This window comes from Corvus brachyrhynchos, unplaced genomic scaffold (assembly GCF_000691975.1).
Source record: "Corvus brachyrhynchos isolate BGI_N302 unplaced genomic scaffold, ASM69197v1 scaffold219, whole genome shotgun sequence".
Classification (NCBI taxonomy): domain Eukaryota; kingdom Metazoa; phylum Chordata; class Aves; order Passeriformes; family Corvidae; genus Corvus; species Corvus brachyrhynchos.
This window is the reverse complement of record NW_008240034.1, coordinates 306,631-316,601: the sequence shown is the minus strand read 5'-3', so window position 1 is coordinate 316,601 and position 9,971 is coordinate 306,631. Positions and strand designations below refer to the sequence as shown.

Sequence of the window (9,971 nt, the reverse complement as noted above, 5' to 3'; positions counted from 1 at the left end):
AGCAGCTCCTAAAGGAGAAGAAAAGGCAGAGGGAGAAGGAATCTCCTCAGCATCGTCGGAGGTTCTGACACAGCCAGGCTGGGACACCTGGAACTGCTTTTTTTCCACAGATATTTCAAGTACCAGTCTCCTGCCTCACTTGTTTGCTCAGGGAGAGTTTAAACGGGGACAGAGGGGTCTCTCCTGTGCCACTCCATCCCCCAAAGCCGTGCCCTTGAGTTTATCTCACCGCCACGGCCTGCACGGGCTCAGGCCCTGTCAGTAAAAGTTGCCCAGATTTAATTCTCTGAGCACATGAAGGAGATGGCAGCACTGGGGGAGGAACCAGGGCTCTTCTGCCAGTTTCACAGAACTCTCTTGGCCACCCAGATGTTTGCAAATTCCCACAAGGAGCCTAATTGCCAGTGCAAGGATTAACTCAATTCGTTTTTGTTACAAGGCCAGCCTCCCTCCCAGCCACACCACAGCTGACTTCAAAGACTTTTGTACCAAAGCTCAAGAAGCAGGAGCAGATCTTTTCTTTCTGGAACACCAAAGGAGGCAGGAGGATGTTGTCCATGCTGGAGCTCCTGGATATCTGTGTCTCCAGGAGCAGCAGCTGAATATTGCTGGGTTTAAGCACCTCCCAGACTTGCCTGAGGCGTCGACCCGTTCTGGATTTTGCAAAATCACAGTGCAAGGAACACCGAACCAGCAGCAGCAGCTTTCCCCCCTTACTCTGCTGCAAAGAATATTGAAGATCTGTCATCACATGAAGCAGAGGGAGAGCAGTGTGAGGCACTGAGAGCCAAGACCCTGTTCTGTGTGGGCTGGGAAACTTTCAAAGGATTTTTTTCCATAGGAGAGATTGCAGGGAAGGCTTGATCAACTCACCTCAAGCTGATTCTCCTGCCTGAGCTGCACAGTTTCAAAAGGATCAGAGGAATCAGGCAGCATTCAGTCCTTCCACTGTGCTAGGGATTCACTCTGTTTTCCTTTTAAAATGATGAGTTGTTTGATTATCAACCCATTACTGCTCTCTTAACTTTCCTCTGTGACTGAAGTGCACAAACCTGTATTTTAAAAGATACAACCTAACACTAATCTCACATTCCATAGGGTAAATCCCCTCTGGAGCATTCTTCCCAAACAGACAAAGAAGGAAAAAAGTCCTGTAGGAAGGGGAGAGAGGACAGGTTGCAGAGCATGAAACTCGACTTCATTCTGTTATTGAGGTATTGGGATTGGGGTTTCTACAACATCCACACTCAACCCTTCCCTCCTCCCTGACTCACAGGTCTCTGATGGGCCATGAGCTGGAGGTATTTATGAGCCAAACGTGTTCCAACAGCTCAAAGCATTTTAGGAAAAGCTTCCAGCAGCTCTGGAGAGCCTCAGACCAGCAGGTAGCCAGGAAAGACTACAGTGCTGCCAATTTTAACAGCAGAATGATTTGTTCTCTTAAAAAACTTAACCTTTCATTGGCTCCTTTATTTACCAAGGAGAGATTTGGGTGGGGAATAGAGGGAAGAGTCTCTTCTGTGCAGCCAGATGGAATTCCAAATCCAGTTAGTTTGGGCAGGGAGCTAAGGGGAAGATGTCAAAATATGTTTTCCATTAACGTAACAGCGGAAAACACGAGTGCTTTCAAATTCTATATACAAACAATTACTGCTCTGCTACCAGAACCTGTGCCAATAGGAGGGATTTTATCACCATAGTTAGTTTAAACCAACAGCAACAGAGTTGTAAGTCAGAAATATGGTATTTTATTCTGAAATATTTGCTTGGGGTGCTACTTAACATCAGACTTCAGTCAAAATAAGCTTTAGTGAATGATATGTTAAATGATCCCATCTGCCTGTTTCAAAGGCAAAAAAACCAAGTAGATTTTGTTAATCCTGAATTTCCAGTTCAACCTTCCAAAAGAGAAGGGACATTTTCTGCTCTTTTTCACCATGTGGTGCTAAAGTGAACGGGGTTGGTGGTACAGGGCAGAGGAGTCCGGCAATCAAGACATTAACAGCAAATTTTAACAATCAGTAGGACATTGATTTTTTTTTAGTGGACAAGTTTTACTTTGCAGATGGAAGGGAGTAAAAAAGAGAGCACCATCATCTTCCCTGCATCTGCACTCAGGTGCTCTTGCAGAAAGCACTCCAGGAGGAATAATGCTCCTTATTCTGCTCTCACAGCTGAGGGGGTTTTGTCTCTCACAATCAGTTTGTGCCAGAAGGGTTGGGTGACTCCCTCCAGGAGTGACACAAAGGTACAGAGGGAGGCTGGGATGACACAATTCAGGAAATGGACTCAAAGGAGCAAGGGTGAGCAGTTTATAGTTCACAGGAGGTGGTGATGCCTCTAGGAAAGAGGCAGTAACAGCTGTGGAGGGAGAGAGGGGGAGAGAGGGGAACGGGGAAGGGGGAAAAGAAGGGAAGGAAAGGGAAGGGAAGGGAAGAGAAAAGAGAAGAGAAGAGAAGAGAGAAGAGAGAAGAGAGAAGAGAGAAGAGAGAAGAGAGAAGAGAGAAGAGAGAAGAGAGAAGAGAGAAGAGAGAAGAGAGAAGAGAGAAGAGAGAAGAGAGAAGAGAGAAGAGAGAAGAGAGAAGAGAGAAGAGAGAAGAGAGAAGAGAGAAGAGAGAAGAGAGAAGAGAGAAGAGAGAAGAGAGAAGAGAGAAGAGAGAAGAGAGAAGAGAGAAGAGAGAAGAGAGAAGAGAGAAGAGAGAAGAGAGAAGAGAGAAGAGAGAAGAGAGAAGAGAGAAGAGAGAAGAGAGAAGAGAGAAGAGAGAAGAGAGAAGAGAAGAGAGAAGAGAAATTTAATCAAGTGGTGTTTGCAGCCTGGCTCTCCAGCCCCACGAGCACCTGCAGTCGTGTGTGCAAGGGCCACAGTTGTGCTTCTGCAGTGGGAAAACAGCCCCAGTTGTCATAAACTCAGAGAATGGCATCCCTAGGGATGATTGGCCCCCCAGCCAGGCTTGCAGCACTCAGTACCCTCCAAGGACTGACACAACTCGCTGTACCCAGCTGGGGGTGGGCAGGGGGGCAGATTTTTAAAGTTAAAATCCTGTGTTATTACATTATTCGACCTTATTTTTGCCCATCTCCTCTAACCAGTCAGCACATGCTCTTGATTTGGGGGGAAATCATTCTTCCAGGGAACAGGCAGTAGCTCAACTCTTACGTTAACTCTCTGATGCAGGAAAAATTAGTAAAATTTTTATAAACCCGAGAAAGAAAAAGGTCTAAAAATCACTGCAGAGTGGCCACAGGCTGTCAGTTGTCACCAACTTCCACTTCACTGCTGTGCTAGGCTGGTTATAAACCTGAAGTGTAAAGTGGAAATTCATCCACAGACAATTTACTTCTCCCCAGCAGAATACTGCACGATGTTCTGGCTAATCACATAATTCAATCCTCGTATGTTAAGAAAGCACTCAAAAATCAGGAGAATGCATTCAAAATGTTCACTGTGTGGAACATTTCGTTGCCCAAACATCACAATATAAATTCAAGCACGGAGCTGCCAAAATGAGAAGTTAGCACAGAAATTCCTTCATGACTGACTAAGGAGAGACTCATCACCAAGGTATTAAGTAATTCTTAGGGGAAAGTGAATTAGAATTGCAGTGTATCATGTATTAATTATTTGGTGGCAGTTGAAGAAAAAAGCTTGGGTTTTAAGGACACGAGGTTAGAACACAGCTGGAGGACTTTAACCCGTGATATAAATTGACTTTTTAAATGTGCAAAGAGGGAAATATCCTGAGTTTCACTGGGTCCTGCAAACTGAGCAATATGGAACAACAGAGTTTTCCTCATCTGCAGTTCATTTTTGTTCCAAAATTCCCTTTTTAGAGCATTCTAGCTGTGTGTTCATTTGGATTGTAAAACAGCCTGAAGAGTGATACTGGAGCCACTTCAGCAAAAAATGCCCCAACCACTCTTTTCCCCAAATTTCTCTAATTAAACCCTTTCACCAGGGGTTTGTTGGCTGTTTTCCCTCTCTCAATTTTTTCAGCACCGGAACACAGCTCTGAGCATCATCTCTGCATCTCCACCAGCTCAAGCCCTGCAGGATCTCCACCCCCAGCAAACTGGGGGAGGAAAGTTTTAAAGAGGAAAACAGGAAAATCCTCTGGGTAGAGGCGTTTCCTGGGGGATCACCTTCAGGGAGCAGAAAGAAGCCAGGAGGTCCCTTCCAACCAAACCATTCTGGGATTCTCTAAGTGCCTCTGCACAAAATATTCCAGGAGGGCACAAACAGAAAAATAGTGACACCATCCCCCCAAAAATGGAAGCAGAGCAATAATGACACCACCCCCAAAAAATGTGTGTCTTGTTTTGATCAGTGAGTAAAGCAACAATCACCTGAGGCTTTCAAAGCACTTCACAAATATTAACTCTTATGAGTTTGCCCATCTTAACTTTCTGGCTCTTGGAAAAAAAAAGGCAGGGATTGAATTATTCCCTGATGGAAAATGGAAATGAAAGCACAGAGCAAATAAAGCAGGGTTTCCCAAACAGATCTGAAGTGCCAATGGATGTGGATTGTGGATCAGAAAAAGATGGGACTTGTGAGATCAGTGATTAATTTATGCCTCAGGGCACAGGCCTGAGTGTGGGGAACTCCTGGCACAGGGGAGTCTAAGGTGGCACAGAAACCCCACTGAGGATGGAGTCCAAAGGCAAAGAGGTGCATCAGAAATGTGGAATAAACACCCTTGGAACTGCATTTGATCACAATTCACTCTTGGAAATTCACCCTCTCTCCATGTGTCTGTATACGTGTACATGTATAAAATACACGTGTACTTTATACATAAGTGAGTATAAACATCTAGAAAATAACTCAAATCCCAGGCACTGATACAGCTGCACCCCCAGGGCCTGCAAACCCAGAGGTTTTCTTGTGACAGACACACCCTCAGATGTTTTGATATGAAAATGTCTCCTTTCAGTCCCCAGCAAAGGAAGTGGTGATTTTGATTTTCACAAAGCCAGAGCCTGCAAGGAACCTGTGGGGCTAAAGAAAAAGCACATTTCCCCACAGGGCAGCAGTCAGGGAGCATGGCAAGGTGGATCATGTTTTTATGACAAATTTCATCCATGAAAATGGGGCAGAAGAGGACAAACTGGTCCACAGAGGGACTCACTCTGCAATCCACTCCCTGGCTCGGCTGGAATCACAGAATCATGGAATGGTTTGGATTGGAAAGGACCTTGGAGACCATCTGGCCATGGGCAGGGACACCTCCCACTGTCCCAGGCTGCTCCAAGCCCCAATGTCCAGCCTGGCCTTGGGCACTGCCAGGGATCCAGGGGCAGCCCCAGCTGCTCTGGGCACCCTGTGCCAGGGCCTGCCCACCCTCCCAGGGAACAATTCCTGCCCAATCTCCCATCCAGCCCTGCCCTCTGGCACTGGGAAGCCATTCCCTGGCTCCTGGCCCTCCATGCCTTGTCCCCAGTCCCTCTGCAGCTCTCCTGGAGCCCCTTTAGGCCCTGCAAGGGGCTCGGAGCTCTCCCTGGAGCCTTCTCCTCTCCAGGTGAGCACCCCCAGCTCTCCCAGCCTGGCTCCAGAGCAGAGGGGCTCCAGCCCTGCGAGCATCCCGGTGGCTCCAGCAGGTCCCTGTCCATGGGGTTTTTCCCTAATTAACAGGGTTATGTAACTCAAAGAGCCCCGAGGTTCCTCACTCCAAGGGCTCTTCCCTAGCAACCCCCGGCTGTGGCTACAGCCCATCCCAACAGCCCGGGGTGACGCAGCTGCGCTGGAATGTCCTGGATGGGGATTGCAGGGGAGGTTTCTGTGACTGTGACGGATGAAACGAGCTGACGGCACAGGATAATTAAATAATTAACCCCCGTCCTCGCCGTGAGACGATCTTTGCTCTGCCTCTCCCATGAAACCTCCCAGAGTACCTCCCAGATCCAACCCCATCCAGGATAACAGATTTTCTGGATAATTTTGGGGTTCCTGGCACTGGACACAAGTCAAAAAATTATGGTTTTTAACTAATATTCGATAATGAGACCAAAATAAAGCTATTTCTATTTAAGTGCCTCTACCTCACTTTATCAGTTTATAAGTTTTATACTTTATCAGTTTTGTAATCACTTGATAAGATTAAATAATGAACTGAGTCCAAATTTCAAGAGCCAGGTGTAAACCTCTGGGAACACAGAGTTTACTGCTTGTTACAAAAACAATTACTGCACTTTTTACCTAAAAACAAGTTGAGGTTTTGTGAGGGGGTTTTTGTGTGGGGGATGTTTTGGGGTTTTTTGTTTGTTTTGAGGTTGTTTTGTTAAGTTGTTTTTTAAAGATTTTTACATTCTGGGCAGCGTCTACACTGGGAGGAATGAAAGTGTAGAAAACAGCAGTGGTAAGAATCAAAAAAGCACTTTTGCTGCTCCAGTACAATTCAAAACAAGAATTATCTGGTTTACAACTCCTCACCTTCTACAACTAACTCTGATGGCAGCAGCACACAAGACAATACTCTAAAACTTAAATAAGTCCATTTATTAGCACAAAAAGCAGCAGTTCTACCCTTCTGAGTGCTTCCTGCAGGGAATATTCATAGAGTCATTAAATCCCAGGATGGTTTGGGTGGGAAGGACCTTAAATCCCATCCCATGTGCAGAGACCCCTCCCACTGTCCCAGGCTGCTCCCAGCCCCAATGTCCAGCCTGGCCTTGGGCACTGCCAGGGATCCAGGGGCAGCCACAGCTGCTCTGGGGCACCCTGTGCCAGTCATGATCTTATGGAAACTCCCAGATTTTCCCATAAATACTATTCCAATAGGAAAACATGGACCCCAACAGATCTATAAAGCTACACCAGGAGCAGCAACAACTTTGCTCTTGCAAGCCCAGCTGAGGTCACAGCAGTGCAGGTCAGTGTGACAGAGGAGGTGCCTAAAATATGGGGGTGAACTTTGCATTTCTGGTTTGAGGGGAGGTGATTCATATAGAAAAATCTTCCTTCTGAGTGCAAGGAGCTGAGGGGGCTGGGCAGCCTGCAGGCAAGGCCCAGGTTCTTCAAGGGGCTTGAAGAAATCTTCTGTGGAGGCTATTTCACCTTCCTGGCAGGTGGAAGTCTTCTAACAATGGTGCACATCTGTCACATTAAGGAGAATAAATATTTGCTAGGAAGAAGGAAGCTCTGAAGACCAGCCTGGTGACCAGGAGCCATTATTTCTCTTATTATTTGTACCTATTAAAGAAAAATTTCCTCCCATGATTGGTCATTTAAGGTCATGAATATTTGAAAAGATCTGCATTTCGTCTCCTTTGGGGGGAAGGGTGGGGGCTTGAACAGCACAAGAAATTGTTTAAATGCGAGGACTGAGGATAAATGAGACAGAACCAGTTCATGTGCACTTAATCCCATCTCCCCCCACATTTCACAGCCCTGAGGTGGATTTTGAGTTGTTTTTTTAGACGGGACCATCCCAGACAGCTCAGGGGAGGAGGAGAAAGATAGCTTTGCACAGAGCAGCGAGGTGACAGCGCTGACAAGTGCACCTCCAGCACTGGGCTTATCTCAGCCAGCTTCCTCCCACCTTATCAGAGGCTCTGCACAACCTCCCGTTACTGCTCAAACAAGAGCACAGCCTGGGTAACAGAAAACATGAGACTGTTGGTCAGAAAGGCCCCAGAGCTGGCTGAGCTCACTGGAATATCCAGCTCTGTGCAGGATCCGTCCTCGTTTCCATGCCTTGTTTCCCATGAGCTGCACAGAGAAGGGCCATTGTCCACCTCACCACACATCTCCAGGTGCCTCCTGCTCCCCTGCTCCAGCCTGGGCTCACAGAACCCCAGGATATCCTGAGCTGGAAGGGACCCTCAGGGATCATCAGTGCAGCCCCTGGCCCTGCCCAGACACCCCAACAACCCCAGCCTGGGCATCCCTGAGAGCGCTGTCCAAACGCTCCTGCAGCTCTGGCAGCCCAAGGGGCGGGCCCCTTGGCAGTGCCCAGCAGCCTCGGGGGGAAGAACCTTTCCCTGAGCTCCATGCCCAGCCCTGACCCAGCTCCAGCCGTTCCCTGGGCTCCTGTCCCTGTCCCAGAGCAGAGCTCAGCCCCTGCCCCTCCGCCTCCCCTCGGGAGGAGCTGCAGCCCCCAGGAGCCTCCCCTCCGGCTCCTCTGCTGCAGCTGAACGAGCCAAGTGCCCTCAGCCGCTCCTCAGACCCTTCCCCATGTTTGCATCCCTGCAGGGCTGAGCAGGCTGGAAGGTTTGGCAGCAGTGAGGAACAGGCTCAGGAAGGACATGCTGCTCTCTCCACACTTCCCAGCAAAGCCCTGCCTTGTCCAGGTGGAGACACAGTTCTGTCCTGGACACTGGAGACACTGGTGACACCCTGTCCCACCGTGGTCAGGAGGTGATGGAGAGAGAAATGCCACTTGCACTCGGAGTTCCTGTGCCTTGTTAAGCAGCCTCCGTTCATACACCAAGTAAACAATAATTAATAAATCATCTAATTGTGGAACTGTCCATTACCAGCCAGTAACTGAACCCATCAGGACTAAGCCAACCCATACATCATCAAGCATCAGCTCAGCTCAGGATCAGATCTTGGAGGAAGCCAAGCAGGAAACAGAAAAAGAATCCCAGAATGGTTTGGGTTGGAAAGGACTTTAAAGCTCATCCTGTTCTACCTCCTGCCACCTTCCACCAGACCAGGTTGCTCCACGCTCCATCCAGCCTGGCCTGGAGCACTTCCAGGAAGCCACAGCTTCTCTGGGCAACCTGTGCCATGGCCTCACCGCCCACACAGGGAACAATTCCTTCCTGATACCTCATCTAAACCTCCTCTCTTTCAGTTTAAAACCATTCCCTTTCACATGAGTTGATGCTCCAGTCCATCAACACCTAAAGCCTGGGAAATCCTCTGTGCAAAAGCCATCCCCAGATGCTCAGGACCATTCCAGAAGACACTCGTCCATCATAAATAACCTTCCAAAATGAGGGAAACACAGTAACTTCCACCAGCATTGCACTGAGGCCATCACTGTGTTGCTGTGTAGCACTGCTGGATGTCTCTATATGATAATAATAAAAATTCAGTGCTCTGTGCCCTGGTTCCTCTAATTACGGTCTTAGAGGAAAAAAAAGTCCTTGTCAGGTGTCCCACTCTGTCCCTGCTCAGCTGCACAAGGGCAAGGGCAGTGCAGGGGTTTTACCTGTCAGTGTGAGGCTGCTTTATCTAAAGCCTCCAGGACTCCCAGACACCAGAGGCCAGAAGAACGAGAATAACTGATATAATTCCCTGGGCAGGGTGAATGTTTAATCAGCTGTGTGTTAAGCCAGAAATTCTCCAGAACAGTTCCAGGGTTGTCATGGTGGCAATGGGATCTTAAGCTGATACTAAGGAACAGTCTGACAATGACTAACCAGGTGGTGGTTAAGGAAATCGTAATTCTGCTGAGGTTGTTTGCCTGTAATCATCCCACCCCCGCCTTTTCCCTTCTCTCCTCTTCCCCTGATGTTTCTTGTCAGTCTTAACTCCTGACACCTCCAGAAGAGGCATCCTTAATTATGGGCTCCATTCAGCAGGCCCCTTTGCCTCGTGTTAACCTCAAAGAACCACCAGCCACGTAATCCCAGAGAAATTCCTGAATTACTGCTGCCTCCCCACACAGACTCAGCATTGGCTTCATCCTCGTGCTTCCAAACGAGTGGGGCACTTCCAAAACTCAGCCATGGAGGCAGAACCATCTCTCTTCACACCCGGATTCACTGCTGATGTGTGGAGTCCACAAGGATTCCCTCAGCCCCAGCACAGCTACAAACGGGATGTTTATGAGTTTGGAGCATGGGTTCAGCTCCTGATGGGAAAGGGAAAATGTGCACAGGAGAGAAATAAATCCAGCCAGGATCCTCTTCTCTGGAAGGGATGGGGAATATATAATTTTATGTGCAAACATAGAATCACGGAATGGTTTGAGTTGGAAGAGACCTTAAAGCTCATCTTGTTCCACCCCATGCCATGGCAG

At 48.1% G+C, this 9,971-nt stretch overlaps 1 long non-coding RNA gene across 1 annotated transcript in view; it reads right to left on the bottom strand.

Moving 5' to 3' along the window:
* Nucleotides 1-9,119, bottom strand: part of LOC108449051 — a 10,318-nt gene extending 1,199 nt beyond the window's left edge. Inside the window, exons 1-2 of the long non-coding RNA XR_001865151.1 lie at nt 9,110-9,119; nt 4,639-4,642 (exon numbers count right to left, since the gene is read on the bottom strand). This is a non-coding gene — a long non-coding RNA (uncharacterized LOC108449051). The remainder of the gene's footprint in view (nt 1-4,638; nt 4,643-9,109) is intronic.
* Between the last annotated feature and the right edge of the window lie 852 nt (nt 9,120-9,971).